At 33.2% G+C, this 12,905-nt stretch overlaps 1 pseudogene; it reads left to right on the top strand.

Annotated features, from left to right (window-relative positions):
• The first annotated feature begins 10,693 nt into the window (after positions 1 to 10,693).
• LOC131058124 (probable pectate lyase 18) lies at positions 10,694 to 12,698 on the top strand (annotated as a pseudogene).
• Positions 12,699 to 12,905: the final 207 nt, after the last annotated feature.

Below are 12,905 nucleotides of genomic sequence, written 5' to 3'. Positions count from 1 at the left end.
TATGCAGTACATTTATTTTGGTGATAAATTTTTATTAACTCCAACCTAAGTTAGGGTTTGGTAACCCTACTCAAGGATGAACACACAAAATAGTTTTATTCCGGTTGTGATTCAGTTCTATAAAACTCGTATTACAGTTTGGGAACCTGATTTTGGAGCGTGGTCAAGGAAGAAGTTTTGTTAGTTGGTTTTGCTTGATGAAGGATAGATCTCTTGAATATAACAGGGTGTAACAAAAAAAATAGAGATGGCGGTGATAGACCATCTTTTGTATTAATCTTGTTCAGTGATTGACAAGTTGAGAGTTGCATAATATGATGCACTTCTGAATTTATCAGTGCTCGTAATTGGAGATATTTTCTTGATATCATTTGTGACATAGGGGTCGGTGCTCCTTGAAGTTTGAGACTTCTAAATATAGTGTATGGAGTGGGTGCTTCTTGAGATAATAAAATATTCTTTTATCAAGTGGTTTTTCTACCACAAGAGGGTTTTCCACTCATGAAAATCTGTGTTGTGTGCTAATCCACTTTATGTGTTCCATTAGATGAATGCTCTGATACATTTATTTATGCTTCATTGTTGTTCTAAAAAATTTTAATTCTTTATGCTGGTCACTTTGTTTTTTAATTAATTCTACTAGTCATAATTTGATGCTTTGACAAGTTCAATAAGAAGCATATCAAGATTACTCAATTATATATATTGTTTAATCATAAATGCATGCTTCGATACAAGTTAGGGTGTCATATGTGTGTTAAAAGAGTTTTCCAAAGTAAGAAAAAATTAAAGAGAGTTAAATTGATTATTGACTCTGATTCACCCCCCCCTCTCAGAGTCAATCCACTTCCAACAAGTGGTATCAGAGCGTAGGGTTCCATCTTTTAGGTCTATCCTAGGGATTGTTCCTGGTCTTTTGGAAGTCTTGTCATGGCTTATTCACAAGAAGGTGCCTCTCTTTCAAGAGCTCCCCTCTTTGATGGCACAGATTATGTGTTTTGGAAGATCAGAATGGAAACGTACTTGATCTCTGTTGATGTAAATGTGTGGAACATTGTTATCACAAAATATGTTGTTCCTAATGCTATTCCTTCAGATCCTAATGCTAAATCTTAGTATGAGTTAAATGCTAGAGCAAAACATGCTCTCTTGTGTGGTCTTACCAACGATGTGTTTGTTAAAGTTATGCATTGTGCATCTGCTCATGAAATATGGAGCAAGCTTGAAACTATTTATCAAGGTGATGCAAAGGTCAAAGAATCTAAAATTATCACACTCAAGAATCAGTTTGAGTCATTGAGAATGAAAGAAGATGAGACTATTGCAAATTATTTTCTTAGAATTGATGAAGTTGTGAATTCAAGAAGGGGCCTTGGTGAAAATGTTGATGAAAAAGATGTTGTCAGAAAGGTTATTAGAACTTTACTTCCTAAATATGAAACTAAGGTGTCAACTTTAGAAGAAAAGAAAAGCTTTTCAACTATGTCTCTTGACAGCCTACAAAGCATACTCACAGCCTATGAAATGAGGATAGGTAGTAATCCTTCTAGTTCTAAAGAAACTGCATTTAAAGTAGAAAAGAAGGAGGAACTAGATAGTGAGTCTGAACTTTCAGATGCTATAGAAGCTTTGCTAGTTAGAAAGTTAAAAAAGAAGTATAAGGGAAAATTACCCTTCAAATGTTTTAATTGCGGCAAAGCTGGGCACTTTGCTGCTCAATGTCCCCTGAGTGATCAAAATAATGAAGAAGAAAAACCAGAAAAAGTATTCAAAATGAAAAAATGGAACTCTAAAAAGAAATTCAATCCTTTTCAGAAAAAGAAGAGTCTTTTTATTAAAGAAGATTCTGAAAATGATTCAGATGACTCACCTTGTGAAGGTGATGAAATCTTGTTTATGGCTGCAATAGAAACTTCCTCAAAGAAAGATTTAAATAACATATCAGTAGATCAATCTGATGATTTAGATCAAGGTGAAATTGATCTTGAAGGAGAGTTACTGTGTGCTCTCAAAGAAATCAAAAGGTTTAAGAAACTTGTAGCTTCTCATGAAAGTGAAAAACAGATTTTACAAATTGAATTAAAAGATTCAAAGCAAACAGTTGAAGATCTGAAAGTCTTACTTGCTGACAGTGAATTGAAAGTTAACATTTTGGAACAGCAAAGTAGTTCTTTACATAAGCAGATTGAGCAGTATGAAAGTACCTTGCATTTGAATGAAATCTTAAGCAAATAGAAACAATGCAAGAATTTGACAGGTATAGGTTTTGATAGTGCTGAATCATCAAAACAAATTACTAAACTTGCAAACAAAAAACAATTTCAGGCCTACAACAGAATGACTCCTTTTAGGTTTGGGTTCTTTCATGGTTACTGTTTTTACTGCAACAAGTTTGGCCATAAGGTTAACACTTGTAGATTTTTGCAACATAGAACTTCTATGTTTGGACATAATCAAGCCTTTGGTTTTCCAAATACTGTGAAGTGCATTAAGTGTAACTTCTTTGGACATACTTCTTCTTAATGCAAGTCAAAGGAAAAAATTCATAAGGTGTGGAAACCAAAGTTTGTCCCTAGTTCTGAACAGTTTATGATAGTGCAAACTGCATTTCTTTCAAGTAAAAAGTCATTGTGGGTGTTGGACAGTGGCTGTTCACACCATATGACAGGAGACAGAAATAAATTCCTTCATTTTGAAAACTTTGATGGAGGTTTTGTAAGATTTGGTGGTAATTCAGGAGCCTTTGTTAGAGGTAAAGGCACATTACTGGTAAATGATGACACTCCTATTCATGATGTTTATTTTGTTGAAGGATTAAAACACAATTTGTTGAGTGTCAGTCAAATTTGTGACAGTGGTTATAATGTATCTTTTAGTTCTCAAGGTTGTGCTATCAAAAATAAATCTGGTAAAATTTTTGCTACTGGTTTGAGGACTATTGGGAATGTTTACAATTTACTTGACTCCACAGATTATGAAAATAATGTAGGTATGTGTCTTATGGGTCAAGTAGAAGAAAACTGGTTATGGCACAAGCGCTTGGGACATGTAAACTTTGATAATCTAGTTCGAAACAGCAAGAACCAGAATGTCAGAGGTTTACCCATCTTGAGCAAACCATTAAATATTGTGTGCAAAGAGTGTTTGAAAGGTAAACAGACAAAATATCTTTTAAATCTAAAGAACACTCTTCTACTAGTCCTTTACAACTTGTTCATACAGATTTATGTGGTCCAACAAGGACACAATCCATCAATGGTGAAAAATACTTCATGCTCTTTGTGGATGATTATACAAGAATGGTATGGGTCACTTTTCTCAAACATAAATCTGAAGCATTTGACAGATTTAAAATTTTTAGGAAAATGGTTGAACGTGAAATTGATAGCAAATGGACCTTGCATTACAATACAATATGTGACCAATATCATCATACATGGCATCCATATCCATGACTATAAGCCTGCAGGAAATACAAATGTGAGGAGCTCCCCGACTCATTATGGGTACAAAATCAGGAGTGATGGAGATGGAATTTATATCTTTGGAGGAAGTGCAATTTGGGTTGATCACTGTTCTCTGTCAAGCTATGCAGATGGACTGATCGGCGCCATAATGGGTCCCACTGCTATAACCATTTCAAACAACTTTTTCACTCACCATAACAAGGTGCTTTAAACTACTTGTTTGGTCTACCATAAATTTACTTTATTTATAAAAGGTTTCACTATTATACTTTTATGACATGGATCTTAGAGTAGGGTACTAAAAGGCAAGTATTAGACAGAAACATAAACAAATGTTAGTATTAATAGACTTGTTGATAGAGTGCTATTTCTCAAGTCAGCTATATATATAATTTTTGTAGGTGATGCTTCTTGGACACAACGATGCCTATACCCAAGACGTCAAAATGCAAGTAACAGTTGCATTCAACCACTTTGGAGAAGGGCTTGTTTAGTGTATGCCCAGGTTTGAATAAAATTTTATAACTACTGTGTATTCCTTTTACGAAGAACATGATACAACTTGCTGATGTTTATTTGTTTAAGTTTAAGAAATGGATGTTATGATGCAGATGCAGATGCCGACATGGATACTTCCATGTGGTGAACAATGATTACACCCACTGGGAAATGTATGCAATTGGTGGAAGTGCAAACCCCACCATTAACAACCAAGGCAATAGATTCCTTGCTCCTCATAATCGATTCTAGAAGGGGGTAAAAGATCCTTACAACTCATGTCTCTTATATATTTGGTATTCAAGGGATGTAGAATAGTTATGGTATGGGTAATGTGCAGGTGACAAAGCCCAAAGATTCAACAAAATGTAATTGGAGATCAGTGGGAGATCGGATGTTAAATGGGGCATTCTTCACAGCATCAGGGGTTAGAGCATCCTTAAACTATGCCAAAGCTTTGACTATGGAAGCAAGACCTTCCTCTATTGTGGGCTCTATAACTGCAAATTCAGGTGTTCTCACCTGCACTCCGGTCACTAATTACTAAAGGGGAATATATTAGTAATCTTATTCTGAAATTTGAACCGTAGTGGTGGAACGTTAAGTGAATATGGTTTTTATTATTTTGATTGCCACTAAAAATAATTTTTAAGCTATGCTTCACAAGGATTGCGGTATATAGACGTGAATAGTTGAATTTATGTCTATACCAGTATTTCAGAAAACTAATTTGTGTGAGTTTATTTTTTAACTATTAACACGCCTTGTACAATTGCACACGACACAACTAAATAAATTCACTCTAATGAGACTTGTATTGACCTTTCGAGTTTCATTTCTCTATTACTATTTTATTTAATATAAAATAGAGTATAATTAACTCATAGAAAGTGAGATATTTTAGAGTAGAGGCGCCTTTCCATTTAGGTTAATTAAAAAATAAATATAATTAATTTTTAATATATTAATTTAGATTAAACAGATTGAAAGTTGACAAAAATAAATGGTGTAAATTGATTTTTTTAAAGAAACCTAAGGGTATGGATATTTACTTATTACGCTAATGTAGAAGATAATATTGATGCAGTGTATAGTCCACTCACTTCTATATCAAAAATAGATGATTTGAAAATTTTCATTGTCAAAGATTGTATACAAAATTTTAATTGAACTTAAGTTAATTATGTGATTGAAGATTAATTTTATATTATACATGTCTAATTTTTAACTCTAGACCTTATCTATCACAATATATACTTTTTCTCTTTGATTTGCTAGATTCTATACTCCTCATTGATTGTTAAGGACTTGGTATATTTATAACTACATCATAAAGATAGTGAAATAATCAATGGTCATGTTCTCCTACTCCCTTAATTAGAATAATTTTTTGATTGTGATAAAGATACTTAGATGTTGATTTTGATACAATATTTTTAATCCATTTAAAGTTCCAAATGAAAATGTTCATAAGTTCATTCTATATACGAATAAGTCAATGATTGCTTAATGGTCAATTAATGTCTTTAAATTTGAAGCCATGTTAGATAATTCCATGTTTTACAAACTCAACTACCAATGGCTATGAGGAAAGAGGAGAATTTTAAAATTTAAAACAAATTTATTTTTCCTTAAAATTCAAGCCAAGAAAGATCAATCCTCAATGCTACAAAAATGGTCCATTGTAAAAAGATATATAATACAATGATCATAGGTAAATGTATACAAATATAAGACAAAAAATAATGGGAATGCATGAATATAAATATAGGTAGGATATAGATAAGAATGGATATAGATTGATGTACTAAAAAATGAGTTTCTAATGCAAAATTTAAAACAGCTCATGTAAAAGTTTTTAAATTTTAACATTTGATTTCTAATTTTGTCCTCCAAGCTTTGATGTTTTTGAAAAAAAAGTCAATTGTGACTTTATCCAACCTTTTGGATGCTTTGGAAATGTTGAAAATTTTGCCAAAATTACCTAAATGCTACAATCACGCAAACCTCGCAAGAATATAACTATGCAAAGTAGATTATAGGGATGCTTATTCTTTAGTTAAGTTGTACTTATTATTAGGGATATGCAAGGATGTAGGAGAAGAGAATACTTGGTTTTTTAATATTATAGCTATTAGTTAGTCTCAAATCTATAAAAACCAGATATTAAAATTAACTTTACTAGACAACAAGTTCCAATACCATGTTAGATTCTTTGGGAAGTGATAATCGGGCTAGAATCTCATGTGTAACCTAGATCATGTGCAACTACAATTAATAGATAATCGAATATCAAATAGCAGAGCCAAAATCTTAAAAGAAAGAACAATATTGACAATGGAAGAGAACTTGAGAATACTCTTGATATGCTCACCAAGCTACCAATAGGTGCATTAACTCCTACTACCCATAAAATATGGGAAGTTTTGCCTACTTGATAAATGTCAAAATATGTAGCATAACCTCCTTAAGTGAAGATAGAAAAGAAGTTATAATTAGTGGTATAAAAGCCAGAAGAGGGTGAGAAAATCAATTACCCTATAACCTACTAAAGCTAAGAACAAACTAGTGGTTATGGAAGGAGGCACAACAAGCCAAAAGAGGGTGTGTGACTCAATTACTCATGTCTTAGAAAGTGGTAAATGTAGATTATGTATTTTTCCATGTTTATTCACATTAACCACTCCTAATAAACCTAAGAAAGCTTAAATAATATTTTTAGGAAAAAGAATAACCCCTAACAACTACTATGTGGTAAAAGGCAAGGTTTTATTAGCATATAAATTGAAGCAATACTTATATGGTGTCCAATGATCTCCAAAATTATGGTTTCAAAAGTTTAATTCATATGCTTTGTATTATAAACTAGTGTACTTCCTAATTGTGTTGGTTGTATATATAGTTGGTCAGATATTGGACTTTGGTTTTTGTGGGGTTGGTTTTATGTACTAGAAGGTAGTCATCGGGGTGCCAATAATTGTCTCTTCTTTGCCCTATATTTTGTGTTATGTTGTTTATAGACTTCACTTTCTACTGTATTGGGTGTTGGGACCCTAAGCAACTATTTAATTATTAAACATAAAACTTTATGATGGTAATCAATCTCTTTTTATCAATATATGCATAGATCATATTGTTGATATTTGGTAACAATGAATGGATGATTAGAGATATGGTATATAAAATTTCATTACATTTCAACATAAACAATTAGGGGTTCCTATATGCATCCTAGGCATTGAAAAGAGAGAGAGAAATAAGAAATGTTTGATTGCGATAGACTAAGTATGTTGAATTTGTGTTGTAATATTTTAGTATGCAAAATTATATAGTAGGAAATGTTTCTATTTTTTTGGGTACTAAGTTATTAGTTAACTAATATATACGTCTTCACCGTTAAATATAGAGTATATATTGCATGTTCCTTACACTAGTCTACTTCATATTCTAATTTATGTTATATTTTACATAAAGGTAGACATTGGTGATGTAATGGGAGCCTTGGGTTATTATATGGCTAATATTGGCATAGAGCATTGAGCAACAATTAAGAGAGACTTAAGGTGAATGCAAAACACTATAAATTATTATATCTTCTACTATGTTGATTACTCACAACGGATTGTTGACTTAGATTTCATAGGAGATATAGATCATAAAATATCTACTAGTGGCTATTTCTTTAGCCTATTTAGTGTTTGTATTACATGAATGAGAAAGTGATGGGTTGTAGTCATTTATCCATTGTAGAGGTATAGTACATGACAATTAGTAATGCCTATAAGGAGGCGAGTTGGTTTTAGAGTTTTTGTTGAATTGTTGGCCTTATTCAAGTAGTAGTTTAAATTCAATGTGAGAGTCAAGGTGTCATTAGCTTGTTCAAACCCCAATTTTTTGTGTATAAATGAAGCATATAGATACACAATACTATTTTTCTCATCACATGGTGGAGGATAGTGGATGATGATTGAAAATGATGACTCTTTGGTGATTGTTTTAGATGATTTGATGAAGCATGTAAGCACAAATAACATTAGATGGTGTAATAAATATAATGGCCTCATAGTCCTTAATACTTAGATGCTAATATTCCCTTTATGCTTTTGCAAGGTATTTGAAATAAGTGGGAGAATTCTAGAAAGCCATTGTCTCAACCATATTTTGTTCATATCTAATTATTTGATAATTAAAATTTACATGTATTTCTGTTATCACTGTTAGTGTGTGGTATGTTTCTACTATCATATTCATGTTAGACTTGTACCATCCACTTAGAATTGGACAAGCTCTCACCTTATAGTTCTATATCAAAGGTAAAATCAGCTAAATTAAGCAAGTTGCTTGGAAAAGAGGGGTATATTAACTTGAATGGCCTTCCTAAAGGTCCTTAATTTTGAACATTTACCAAATAAGGGAGTACCAACAATCAAAATTTGACTACTTGAGCATCGTGATTATTTCATTGTTCATGCTTGCCTTCCATCCTAAACTAATAACTATAAGCAGATTGGAGGAAGTGCATGAATTTACTCATGTGTGTGTGTGTGTGTGTGTGTGAGAGAGAGAGAGAGAGAGAGAGAGAGAGAGAGAGAGAGAGAGAGAGAGAGAGGAGAGAGAGAGAGAGAGAGAGAGAGAGAGAGAGAGAGAGAGAGAGAGAGAGAGAGAGAGAGAGAGAGAGAGTATATCATGCTACATGGATTCCATCACTCCTACTTGTTTAAGATTTCTCGACATCTTTGTGTTGGGCCAGGTATTATTCATGCCAAGAAGAGTTTGAGGGAAGTGTAAAGATTTGTGGTTAGGTAGATAAGTTCTTTGATGATGCTCTCACCCAATGTGTGCTTGTTGGAGATAGTGTGTCGAGAGTTCCTGTTAGGGTTACCTTTATTTTTGTACTCTTTGTAATTGACCTTTTGATGTTATGTAAAGGAAATTGTTTCCTTATGATATGGCTTGTCAATGGCTTTTGTACTTAGACATCATGTTTCCATTCTAATATATTTGAGCATGTTATTTTAAATGTTTTAGAATAATGCTTATTTTATGTTATATCATTATTTTAATAATGTGGAGGTCCTTATAGTTTGAAATTATTATTGTCTCAAAACATTAAAAAATATCGAAATTGACACATTACTAACTCATGTGAATGCACATTGATATATTCAAAGCAATTTCACTTGTATTTGGGTTTGTTTCATGTAAGATAAACAAATTTACCAAATATTTAATATATTTTCAATGCGAGTACATATAAGAGGCATTTTTATAATTTATTATTTTGTATTTATAATTTAATAACAAGTCATCTAGTGTAAAAATGCTCTAATAATAAGAGGTGGTAGAAAATTTCGATAGAATTTATGATATAAGGACTGATGTTCAACTTTAATATTATTTTATGTAGCATGGAAAGTGAGATGCCTACTTCTAAAAATGGTTTACAAATCCAATCACATAGAACTATTTGGACTTTTGTTGATGCTATTTAAATGATTTTTATTTGATTAAAAAAATAAATCTCATATAATTAATTACTCCATCTAATAGTAAAAAAACAGAAGTATTAGAAAGCCTTCTATTATTCACAGCTCCTTTTTATAAGTAAGATCTACACAATTAGAAGTTCTAGAAATGAATGATCATATCAGATCAAAATAAATAACAATTAGTTCACCATTCATACTTCTTAGAAAAGCCTTCTCACTATTAAGCTGGGTGTGTCATACAATTCAATAGAATTAAAAGTTGAATTAATGCACAAAAATGTTCCAATAGTATCATATGTCTTTATTATTTTTAAAAGTTGAATATTTGGTTTGATTAAATATATATTTCAGGTTGAGCTAGCCATCCAAACTAAAAACATAGAAGGATTCAACATATTATTTAAAAGTTCATAATATTAAATTGATATGATGTAGAATTAGAAATAATCAATCTTTATAAACTTATAACCTTAAATTAATATATAAATATCTCTATTATACCTAATTATCCTCATGACGTCACACATAGCAAATAAAGCTCCAATTATTTTCACTTCGACCTATCTTTCTCTAACGTAATCATCCATTCATTATGTTTTATTGCGTTAACATAAAGAAGTTTATCCTACAAATATACATTTACAATCTATTAAGTTTCGATACGTTAGGTTCTTTCGAATTCTAATTTTTTCCACGATAAAAAAAATGAAGAGCGCGGGAACCATGTGAGCGCGGGAACAACATGCGAGAATTTTATAGCAAATTTGGTCGCCCATCCCCGTGCAAATTACGGAAGAGGAAAGTCATTTATAACCAAAGACAAATATACTTGTCGGCCATATCACCTTTGCCAATGTTTCTCATGTTTTTATGTGAAACCCAAAGAAGTGTTACTTCTGAATGCCGCGTCCACCACATCCATGAAACGTCTATGTTTTTCAAATAGATTTGGAGGAAACTCTCAATTCAGAAAAACGTCGGAGTAAACATTCTAAGAAACGTGCATTACCACCGTATTAATCGCACTGAGATAACGTGCATACAACCATATTTTCAAACGGCGGGGTCAAGATTCCCCCTTCGCTACAGATTTTGCACATGATGATTTTGTATATAAGAGAGCCCAAAGCCCTAGCATTTAATACAACCATTGCAGGTTTTCTCCTATCCAAAATGGCGAGCAGACAAGCCTAACAGCCATTGTTTCTTTTTCTTGCTGTCTTTTTCTTCAAGTTAGTAATGGTGGAATCAATAAGAACCCCCTTCAATATGACTAAGGCTGAGAATAGTGATAAATTTCATGTTGAGAAGCCGGAGCTTGTAGTTCAAATGGTAGAAAGGTAACCATCTCGCCTTTCAGATGATTTAGACATTTTAGAGAATTTATTTATGGTAGTATCGAAATGAAATCCAAAATCTTATTGAATTTAGTACATTAGTATGAAATCCCAAATGACAAGGTTTATTATAAATGTTATATTTATTCTTATGCTGTTCCTCGACGTTTTCTTCACTGTAATTTCTATAATACTATTCTTGTAACTGTAGTTGGTATGTAGCAGTTATAGAACAAATTTCTATCACCTATATCATCATGCCATTGGATAATTAACAACTGTCGTCGTTGAGACAGATTCAATGAAAGAAAATTCACTACAGAAAAGATATTTAAGTCAGTTCAATTAAGAGAATTTCGAAGTCCTATCATTTTTTTATAGCTAGCATATATTACAGACAGTTGAGATTATTTATTTCAAGAACTATTGTGCAGGAGTTTAAATAATTCGAAAAGAAAGCTGAGCTCGTGCGAAACGGGGAACCCCATCGATGACTGTTGGCGTTGTGATCCTAACTGGGTTAACAACCGAAAGAGACTGGCTGATTGTGCCATCGGATTTGGCAAAAACGCCATTGGAGGTAAGAATGGAAGATATTATATAGTTACAGATCCAAATGACGATGACCCAGTCAATCCTCGACCTGGCACTCTGCGGCACGCTGTTATTCAAACCGAACCTCTCTGGATTATTTTCCAAAGACATATGGTTATTCAGCTCAAGGAGGAGCTTATCACGAACAGTTATAAGACTATTCATGGTAGAGGTGCCAATGTTCATATAGCAATTGGAGCTTGCATTACAATTCAGTATGTGACCAATATTATCATTCACGGAGTTCATATCCACGACTGTAAACCTGCGGGAAATACAAATGTTAGGAGCTCCCCGACACATTATGGGTTTAGAGCCAAGAGTGATGGAGATGGGATTTCCATCTTTGGATCAAGCGCAATTTGGGTTGACCACTGTTCATTGTCAAGTTGCGCAGATGGATTGATCGACGCCATCATGGGTTCCACTGCTATAACCATTTCAAACAGCTTTTTCACTCACCATGACAAGGTGCTCAAAACTGCTTTTTTGGTCTACCATAAATATACTGTTCTTTGAAATTAGGTTTCACAATTGTATTTTTTATCCGAGGATTTTAGGGTAGGGTATTAAAAGCCTATTACTAGACTTGAACGAAAAAAATGTGAGTATTTATTAAATTGTCGATAGAATGCTATTTCTCAAGTCCAATATTTATCGGCTTTTTCCAGGTGATGCTCCTAGGACACAGCAACGCCTACATCAAGGACGTCAAAATGCAAGTAACAGTTGCTTTCAACCACTTTGGATAAGGGCTTGTTCAACGTATGCCCAGGTGTGAATAAAATTTTGTAACAAATTGTATTCCTTGCACAAAGACCACGAATATACAACTTGCTGAAGTTTATTTGCTCAAGTCTTTAAGATATTAACGTTATGATGCAGATGTCGACATAGATACTTTCATGTGGTGAACAATGATTACACCCATTGGGAAATGTATGCAATCTGGGGAAGTGCAAACCCCACCATTAACAGCCAAGGCAACAGATTCCTTGCTCCTGATTATCGTTTCCACAAGGAGGTAAAAGACCTGTACAACTCATGTCTCTTATATCTTTGGTATTCAATGGTTGTTGTATAGTTATAGTATGGGTAATGTGCAGGTTACAAAGCACCAAGATTCAACAGAAGGCAACTGGAGATCAGTGGGAGATCTTATGTTAAATGGGGCATTCTTCACAACATCAGGGGCTAAAGCATCCTCAAGCTATGCCTAAGCATCGAGTATGGCGGCAAGACCTTCCTCTATTGTGGGCTCTATCACTGCAAGTTCGGGTGTTCTCACCTGCAGAAAAGGTTCCAGCTGTTAGACCAAATGTGTGCATTATAGACAATTTTTTAGGAATCCCTCAATTCTGTTACTTTACAAGCATGAGCACATGGAATGGGGCTTCTTAGTTATCACTAAAGACGAATATATGGAAAATATCAAATAATATTTTTCTCAAATTTGAAGCGTAGTGTTAGAACATCAAGCCAGTGTTTGTTTATATTATCTTGATTGTAACTTAGAAGCA

The sequence above is a fragment of the Cryptomeria japonica genome, chromosome 3, assembly GCF_030272615.1.
Source record: "Cryptomeria japonica chromosome 3, Sugi_1.0, whole genome shotgun sequence".
NCBI classification, from domain to species: domain Eukaryota; kingdom Viridiplantae; phylum Streptophyta; class Pinopsida; order Cupressales; family Cupressaceae; genus Cryptomeria; species Cryptomeria japonica.
This window is presented reverse-complemented; position numbering and strand designations above follow the sequence as displayed.